The sequence below is a fragment of the Mercenaria mercenaria genome, chromosome 6, assembly GCF_021730395.1.
Source record: "Mercenaria mercenaria strain notata chromosome 6, MADL_Memer_1, whole genome shotgun sequence".
NCBI lineage: Eukaryota > Metazoa > Mollusca > Bivalvia > Venerida > Veneridae > Mercenaria > Mercenaria mercenaria.
This window is the reverse complement of record NC_069366.1, coordinates 68,861,080-68,871,156: the sequence shown is the minus strand read 5'-3', so window position 1 is coordinate 68,871,156 and position 10,077 is coordinate 68,861,080.

The window sequence follows — 10,077 nt, the reverse complement described above, 5'->3', positions numbered from 1 at the left end:
ATATTAATATATTCCAGGAAAAACTGAATGACTATAGGGTTACCTTGAAAGAGAAACTAGAAAAAAGGCATACAGACACTAAAAAGAAAAATGGCGCGAAAAAAAATGGTAGTCGCATAATGGCGGATACAAATAGTGCTCAGTTTTTTTGCTCTGTGGAGCTATTTTCCTTATTTTCTATGCATTTTTTTTTTTGCTAAAATCAATGACAGATCTATGCTTGACATGTAGGTAGCATTTTCATAATGAAATAACAACATTACAAAATTTTTCATGGAAACTTAGATCATATACCACCAGTATAATTTGGGGTCTCATTTTTTAGCTGATTTTGCAGTTTGTGTGTTTGACTGAAATTATTTTTCTTGCATCAAACATGACCCCCCACTTTTCTTTTGATTTTTAGTTAGTTACTGACAATATTCTTCAAGAAAATGTGGGTTACAGACAGTTAAAATGGGTCCTGATGTGTTTTGGGGTCATTGGAATTAGATCAGTTTTATATAAAATAAAGAACAACAACTATTTAGTGTGTTATAACCAAAACACTTCCCTGGATTCGAACCTACGGCCTGCAAAATTCGACATTTCAAACATCAGTGCTTACCACTGAGCTACCGGGACTGACAGACATGTTGCAATAAAATATACCCTATATCATTAGTTTTATAAGTCCAGAAAACATAAATAAACGTGACGTCACTCCGAAGTTATCAGACACGGACTGTAAGTAGCTTTTAATGAATGCATTGTAGGATATAATAACATGTGAATTGAACAAATATAAGTCCAACAACAATTCGATGGGTTAGTGCAACACGGTCGTAACTCATTTTTTGAAAACTTTACAGGAGAAGCAAAAAATATTTTTGTATTCAAATGATGTAATGAAAAACAATACAATCTATATTATTTCTATCAAATAACAATAATAACTACAATACTATGGGAAAAAATGTCAAAAAAAATGTTCACTGAGGAGTTATTTGGAAGTTTTCCAGTTACGACCATGTTGCGCTGAAATGTGTGGAAATTTTGTCAAAAACTTAGTGCAACAAGGTCGTAACTAAATGTTAACAAAAAATTTATTGGAGATAATTCATAACAGAGATGTTTATTCAAAAGACTATTAATTCAATATTTTTAAGCATATTCATTTATCTTTTTCTGTACTTTCATTGACTTGTTTTACTCGCAAAAATGTCAGAAAAATCATATAATATGTAGAAATAAAAATGTACTACTACAAAAACACATTTTAAATTATTTAAAAGTATTTTACAGTAAAAAGACAATAAGAGCTTGATCTGGGCTAAGATATTTGCATATTTTACTGAATATTACTGAGAATTTTAGTATTCATGTTGTTTCAGTATTTTACAGTAAATGGACATTGTAAGAGCTTGACTGGTCAAAGGTACTTGAATATTTTACTGAATTTAGGCACTGGGATCCTTTATGGTCAAACTTATTTCATTACTTTACAGTAAATGGACAACAGAAGCTTGACTGGTTCAAAATATTTACATATTTTACTGAATATAGGCTCTGAGAACTTTTATGGTCAAAGTTATTTCAGTATTTTACAGTAAATGGACAATAAGTGCTTGACTGGTCCAAGGCACTTGAATATTTTTCAGTATGTAGACACTGAGTGTCTTTAAAGTACAAGATATTTGCATATTCATAGAATATAGGCATTATGAGCCTTTAAGGTCTAAGGTATTTGAATATGTCTGTGTTTAGTTATTAGATTTTCATCAAGAAATATGCACTAGTTCTGCAGAATAAATAATGCATGCAACAGGAGCACAATACTATTCTGCAAAAATACATATGCATGCTTCTTGATACAAGTCTAAAAGTCTTTTTATGCCCCCAAAGGGAGGCATATTAGTTTTCAACTGTCCGTCCGTCCGTTCGTTCGTTCGTTAGTTAGTAAGTTAGTTCGTCACAATGTTAACTTTTTGCATGAAGGCACATTTTAATCGCGAACCACTGCACCCAGGACCTTCAAACTTCACATGCTGATAGTACTTATTGAGTACACGACCCCTACTGACTTTGGGGTCACCAGGTCATAAGTCAAGGTCACCAGGACAAAGGTCAAGGCGCTGCGGGGGCATTTGTCACCATTAGTGACAGCTCTTGTTATTTATAATACATAAAAATCTACACTTAAACAATTATCAATGGTATAAATTTGCTCTTTAGCTTGAGTAAAACTGAAAATGTTATAATTAAAGAACATGACAAACACAACAACACAGTCACATGAAACTAACATCCAAAATGATGCCATACACCAGTCCTGATGTAAAATTTGAATGTCAGTATGGTCTGTTCCTGGAAATTTTGTAATATATGTATGAAATGGCAGCCTCTGATGTATGTTTTTTGTCTAAATTTTCAGGTATTAAGAGGGTCCCCACCTCCTGTTAGGTTGGTCAGGGGAGTCTCCCTCTGGAATATAGGTATAAAATGGAAGCCTCTAGTGCCTTTTTGGGTCACAACTTTGACTTACATGATTGGATACCTCCCTCCTGTTAAGGGGATCAGGTGGATCTCTCCCTGGATTTTCTTTTTTAATACAGGTATGAAATGGTGGCCTCAGGTGCAATTGGGTTTAAATGTAAAGGTAGAGAAGGAGATACAAAGGTAGAGAAGGGGTTCAGAGGGTTTCCCCCTAGAAATATTTTAAACGTTCTTATAAAACTACATATATTATAAAACGCTTCTTGTGCATTTTTGGGTTTGAATTTTGAGGTACAAGAGGTTAACCCTCCCTCCTGTTAGTGAGACTCAAGTGAGGAGAGTGGGGAGGGCTCTCCCCTGGAAATTTCTGTAATTTAGGTATGAAATGGTTGCCCCTTGTGCATTTCTGGGTCTAAATTTTGAAGTAAAGGAGGGGAATCAGGGATAACTCCTTCCTGTTTGGTATAATACCTCCTTCCTATTTGGGGAGGAGGAAAGGGTCTCCTCTGGAAGTTTTTGAAATTTAGGTATGAAACTACAGCTGCTTTTGAGAAAAGCGCATGTTTCCCACAACTGCCAAATCATCTGAATAGTAGTATAAGATCGGACGAGAAATGTTCAAGCGTAAACCCTACACCCTATATATTCTTAATTCCCAATCAGACTTCCAGTGCTTTAATTATCAAAAACAACCCAATCAGACTTTCAGAGCTTTGACACAACCTAATCAGACTTCCAGTGCTTTGATTATCAAATACAATCCAATCAGACTTTCAGTGCTTTGTTTATCAAAAACCAATGTTTCAAGGGCCATACTTCCAAAGTGCCTGGGCTAATTTGGCTAGTTATCAAACTTGGCTGACGACTTACTGGCAAACACATTTTTTTCAAGTTTGGTGAAGATCGGATGAGAACTGTTAGACTTAAAGAGTGTGGACAAGATTTGTGATAGACGGATGGATGGACAGACAGGAGTAAATCAATATGTCTTCCACCACACAGTGGTGTGGGAGACATAATAATGGCCTCTAGAGCATTTTTCGGTCTATATCTTGAGGTATAGGAGGGATACTTCCCTCCTGTTATGGGCTCGGGAGCATCTCCCCTCCTGGAAATTTTGAAATGCAGGCATGAAATGGTGGACTCTGGTTCAGTTTTGGGTCTATATATTGAGAAAATATTATTTTGTTTGCATGCGACTTCGATGAGTTTAAGTTACTGGGGGGTATAGGGGGAGCACGGGCTCTCTTGGTCATGGCCCTTGATCACCAGGCCTTTATGTTTGTGTTTTGCAACATAAAAATCAAGTAAATCATTCATTAAATTTAAATGTAAATGCTGGTCAATATATTTATGTTTTAGTGGTTTAACGACTTATACAAATATTCGATATACCCAACAAAATCTTCTGTATATCCAAATAAAACTTATCGGAATACGAGCTTTACAAGCAGAAGTCATGCTTCACTTATAGCACAGAAACATTTCCCCCTTTAATAATACCATTTTGTATTTTGCACAATTCATGGAAATGTGCATACAAAAAGGAAAAATGTTTTTTCATTGTTATCCTTTCACAGTTTTACATGAAACTTGCATAAAGGAAAGTTTATTTGATAATTACAATTATAAAAAGGTGCCTTTTTTCCTCTTAAAATTAAGTCTAGACATTATGAATAGGCTTCTGATGCTAAAAATTATTGAATTTGGAAGAAGTTTTGCTGAGAAATAGTTAACAATTTTTTAACAGAGTAAGTGTTTTGGTAAAATCCTAAACATGTTGGTCAATAAATTCTTAACACCACTTTGCATTGATAAAATATGAAATAAGGTAACAGTATTAATTTGTAGTATTAATACTATTTTCTAAGTTGTTTAAAAACAAAAATTATCCTTATTTATCGTTTAACTATTGTAATATGTTACACTTTGTGAGTTACAACCATGTTGCACAGAAATTTCAAAGTGAAATAGCATACTAACTCTGTGCAACAAAGACGTATGTTGAGTTACGACCATGTTGCACTGACTGGAAGTGTCTTCCTGAGATACAACCTTTTGACAATTTTACTTTTTTCACTTTAATTTTAAGAATGTGATGTAGATATTTTAACAAGTGATGTTTTTATGTTAAATAAGGCAAATTATGTAAAAAAGTGTATTTGGTAAAAAAATCAAGTTACGACCATGTTGCACTGACCCATCGAATTGTACACACTAGAACTGCAAACTACGGTATATCGGCATAATGGTTACACAAGTATAAAAGTTATTCAGGTTTAGTTCGGAAGATGTTCATAAGGGATTGATAAGAACAACTCAAGTGAAATTCACTCAGTTTATTACATTCACAAAAAAAATCAGACAATCAAACAAAAAAAAAGAAACGTTTTCTAAGGGATTAACAGTTAGGACTTTGATTGACCATCACACCTAATTACATGTTGTATATCATTATCGGTAATTGTTAGATGACGACGGTAATTTCAAATAATTAGACCTTGACATTGTGAAGTTCAGATTACTGTGGGTAACATATCGTGAAACAACGTTTATGAAAACAATGCAGATTTTTTGTGTTTTAAATTTTTGCTGGATGAATATTCTGCTGGAAATATTTTTGCGATTTTTCTGAGAGACCGCAGAAACGCAGAAATATTCCCCCCGTAGAAATAACCCGCTATACGGTATAAGACAAAAGACAAACATAAAGAATGGAGATCTATGCAGTTTCAGTTTCAATACATGTTGCGAATTTCTGCGATTAGTCATTTATAAATTTGGCTTATACTACGATGATTATCACAAGTGAAAACTTAAGTGATGATTTATCGCAAAATACTGCCGCAGTTATTGAAAATGTGACTACAAAGATCTTAGTTTTGTGTCATTGTCTTTCATCTTATAAACCTTCTGGACGTGATTATGACCATTTTGCATCTTATTTTGACATATTTTGCATTATTGGTATTGGTTTTATAGCTACTTCTAGCTATATATAGAGCTACATTTAGCTATATAGCTAATTTGTGACTTTTCTGGGACCTGATAAAGTTTTACACAGAAGTTTTAAAGCTATAAAACTCATAACATCCCATTATGCTTATCAGGTCATTATTAGACTAAAAGAGCATTTGATTAACCATTGTTTGCTACTAATTTCAGTCAGAATCACTTTAATGGTCACTTTGTGAGAAATGCAAAAAGACCTTTTTAGCTCACCTGAGCACGAAGTGCTCAAAGGTGAGCTTTAGTGATCACCCTGTGTCCAGCGTCCGTCGTCGTCCGTCCGTCCATCATCAACAATTTGACTGTTAACACTCTAGAGGTCACATTTTTGGCCCAATCTTAATGAAACTTGGTCAGAATGTTACCCTCCATAAAATCTTGGATGAGTTCAATATTGGGTCATCTGGGGTCAAAAACTAGGTCACCAGGTCAAATCAAAGGAAAAGCTTGTTAACACTCTAGAGGTCACAATTTTGACCCAATCTTAATGAAACTTGGTCAGAATGTTACCCTCTATAAAGTCTTGGACGAGTTCAATATTGATTCATCTGGGGTCAAAAACTAGTTCACCAGGTCAAATCAAAGGAAAAGTTTGTTAACACTCTAGAGGTGACATTTTTGGCCCAATCTTAATGAAACTTGGTCAGAATGTTACCCTCCATAAAATCTTGGACGAGATCGATATTGGATCATCTGGGGTCAAAAACAAGGTCAACAGGTCAAATCAAAGGAAAAGCTTGTTAACACTCTAGAGGTCACAATTTTGGCCCAATCTTAATGAAACTTAGTCAGAATGTTATCCTTAAAAAAGTCTTGGATGAGTTTGATATTGGGTTATCTGGGGTCAAAAACTAGGTCACCAGGTCAAATCAAAGGAAAAGCTTGTTAACACTGTAGAGGCTGCATTTATGACTATATCTTCATGAAACTTGGTCAGAATGTTAATATTGATGATCTTAAGGTCCAGTTTGAATCTGGGTCATGTAGGATTAAAAACTAGGTCACCTGGTCAAATCAAAGGAAAAGCTAGTTAACACTGTAGAGGCCACATTTATGACCATATCTTAATGAAACTTGGTCAGAATGTTTATGTTGATGCTCTTTAGGTCAAGTTTAAACCTGGGTAAGCTGGGGTCAAAAACTAGGTCACTAGGTTAAATCAAAGGAAAAGCTTGTTAACACTGTAGAGGCCACATTTATGACTATATCTTCATGAAACTTAGTCAGAATATTAAACTTGATGATCTTTAGGTCAAGTTCGAATCTGGGTCATGTTGGGTCAAGAATTAGGTCATGGGGGCAAATCAAAGGAAAAGCTTGTTAACACTCTAGAGGCCACATTTATGACTGTATCTTCATGAAACTTAGAATGTTAAACTTGATGATCTTTAGGTCAAGTTCGAATCTGGGTCATGTTGGGTCAAAAACTAGGTCTCGGGGTCAAATCAAAAGAAAAGCTAGTTAACACTGTAGAGGCCACATTTATGAACATATCTTGATGAAACTTGGTCAGAATGTTAATCTTGATGATCTTTAGGTTAATAGGTCAGGTGAGCGATACAGGGCCTTCATGGCCCTCTTGTTTGAATAACTTATCTGAGTTAATTATATTTTATACATGTAACTAAAACAAGTTAAAAAATGTTTGACTGAAATAGGTTACATAACTTAAAACAGTTACACCCCTGACTGACCAGTACAGAAATTTGCTAAATGCCTAAATCTTGCAATTTCTGTAAGTCAAAGGAACTAATTCACACATTTTATATGCGAAAAATGATTTCTCTCAAAAATCCATAAAATATGCATGAGTACTCTGAAAGTGACTTGTGGTTCAAACTTATTATATATTAATATTGACATGTTAAGATTTTGCAAGATATTCGGCCTGTTGACACTTTACTCGAATACACATGGCTTAATTAAAGCTCTGTGTATTTCTGATACTGTGAATTACGAAGGCCATCTTTTGTTTTTAAAATTAATTGTTGATAAAATAAGCAGTAGGGATTTATATTACAATTTACATTAACTTATACATTCTCTTTTGACATTTCAAAAAGTAATTTACCTTGAATCATTTCCTTAAATGCACATAATTTAAAGTATTCTACCTGTATTTTTTAAAAACCAAGACTTTAGAAACAAGTTATACTTACTGACACTTTCTACAACTAAAATAACTAATAGTCTTTTAAAACTGAAATTCATGCAAATTTTTGATACTTGCATCACAAGTCCTAAAGGATTCTGAAGGTTTTTTAATATGTATGTAGCTCTAGCTGTGTGTCATTTGTCAATGGTAATTATGTCTCCCCAAGGAGACATATTGTTTTTGCCCTGTCCGTCCGTCCGTACGTCACACTTCATTTCCAAGCAATAACTGGAGAACCATTTGACCTGGAACCTTCAAACTTCATAGGGTTGTAGGGCTGCTGGAGTAGACGACCCCTATTGTTTTTGGGGTCACTCCGTCAAAGGTCAAGGTCACAGGAGCCTGAACATTGAAAACCATTTCCGATCAATAACTAGAGAACCACTGGACCCAGAATGTTGAAACTTCATAGGATGATTGGTCATGCAGAGTAGATGACCCTTATTGATTTTGGGGTCACTCCGTCAAAGGTCAAGGTCACAGCTAGGGGCCTGAACATTGAAAACCATTTCCGATCAATAACTAGAGAACCACATGACCCAGAGTGTTGAAACTTCATAGGATGATTGGTCATGAAGGGTAGATGACCCCTATTGATTTTGGGTCACTCCGTCAAAGGTCAAGGTCACAGGGGCCTGAACATTGAAAACCATTTCCGATCAGTAACTAGAGAACCACTTGACCCAGAATGTTGAAACTTAATAGGATGATTGGTCATGAAGAGTAGATGACCCCTATTGATTTTGGGGTTACTCCGTCAAAGGTCAAGGTCACAGGGGCCTGAACATTGAAAACCATTTCTGATCAATAACTAGAGAACCACTGGACCCAGAATGTTGAAACTTCATAGGATGATTGGTCATGAAGAGTAGATGAACCCTATTGATTTTGGGGTCACTCCATCAAAGGTCAAGGTCACAGGGGCCTGAACATTGAAAACCATTTCCGATCAATAACGAGAGAACCACTTGACCCAGAATGTTGAAACTTCATAGGATGATTGGTCATAAAGATTAGATGACCCCTATTGATTTTGGGGTCACTCCGTCAAAGGTCAAGGTCACAGGGGCCTGAACATTGAAAACCATTTCTGATCAATAACAAGAGAACCACTTGACCCAGAATGTTGAATCTTCATAGGATGATTGTTCATGAAGAGTAGATGACCTCTATTGATTTTGGGGTCACTCCGTCAAAGGTCAAGGTCACAGGGGCCTGAACATTGAAAACCATTTCCGATCAATAACTAGAGAACCACTTGACCCAGAATGTTGAAACTTCATAAGATGATTGGTCATGAAGAGTAGATGACCCCTATTGATTTTGGGTCACTCCGTCAAAGGTCAAGGTCACAGGGGCCTGAACATTGAAAACCATTTCCGATCAATAAATAGAGAACCACTTGACCCAGAGTGATGAGACTTCATAGGATGATTGGTCATGCAGAGTAGATGACCCCTAACTATTTTAGTGTCACTCTGTTAAAGGTCAAGGCCACAGGGGCCTGAATATGGAAAACCATTTCTAATCAATAACTTGAGAACCTCTCGGCCCAGAATGTTGAAACTTCATAGGATGATTGTTCATGCAGAGTAAATGACCCCTATTGTTTTTGGGGTCACTCCGTTAAAGGTCAAGGTCACAGGGGCCTGAACATTGATAACCAGTTCCGATCAATAACTTGAGAACCACTTGTCCCAGAATGTTGAAACTTCATAGGATGATTGAACATGCAGAGTAGATACCCCTATTGATTTTGGGGTCAGTCTATTAAAGGTCAAGGTCACAGTGGCCTGTTCATGTAAAATCATTTTTAGCTCATCTGATTTTTTGAAAAAAAATGATGAGTTATTGTCATCACTTGAGCGGTTGTCGGCGTCGGCGTCGGTGTCGGCGTCGGCGTCGGCGTCTGCGTCGGCGTTGCCTGGTTAAGTTTTATGTTTAGGTCAGCTTTTCTCCTAAACTATCAAAGCTATTGCTTTGAAACTTGGAATACTTGTTCACCATCATAAGCTGACCCTGTATAGCAAGAAACATAACTCCATCTTGCTTTTTGCAAGATTTATGGCCCCTTTTGTACTTAGAAAATATCAGATTTCTTGGTTAAGTTTTATGTTTAGGTCAACTTTTTTCCTAAACTATCGAAGCTATTGCTTTGAAACTTGGAATACTTGTTCACCATCATAAGCAGACCCTGTACATCAAGAAACATAACTCCATCTTCCTTTTTGCAAGATTTATTGCCCCTTTTGGACTTAGAAAATCAGTTTTCTTGGTTAAGTTTTATGTTTAGGTCAGCTTTTATCCAAAACTATCAAAGCTATTGCTTTAAAACTTGCAACACTTGTTCACCATCATAAGTTGACCCTGTACAGCAAGAAACATAACTCTGTCCTGCTGTTTGCAAGATTTATGGCCCCTTTTGGACTTAGAAAATA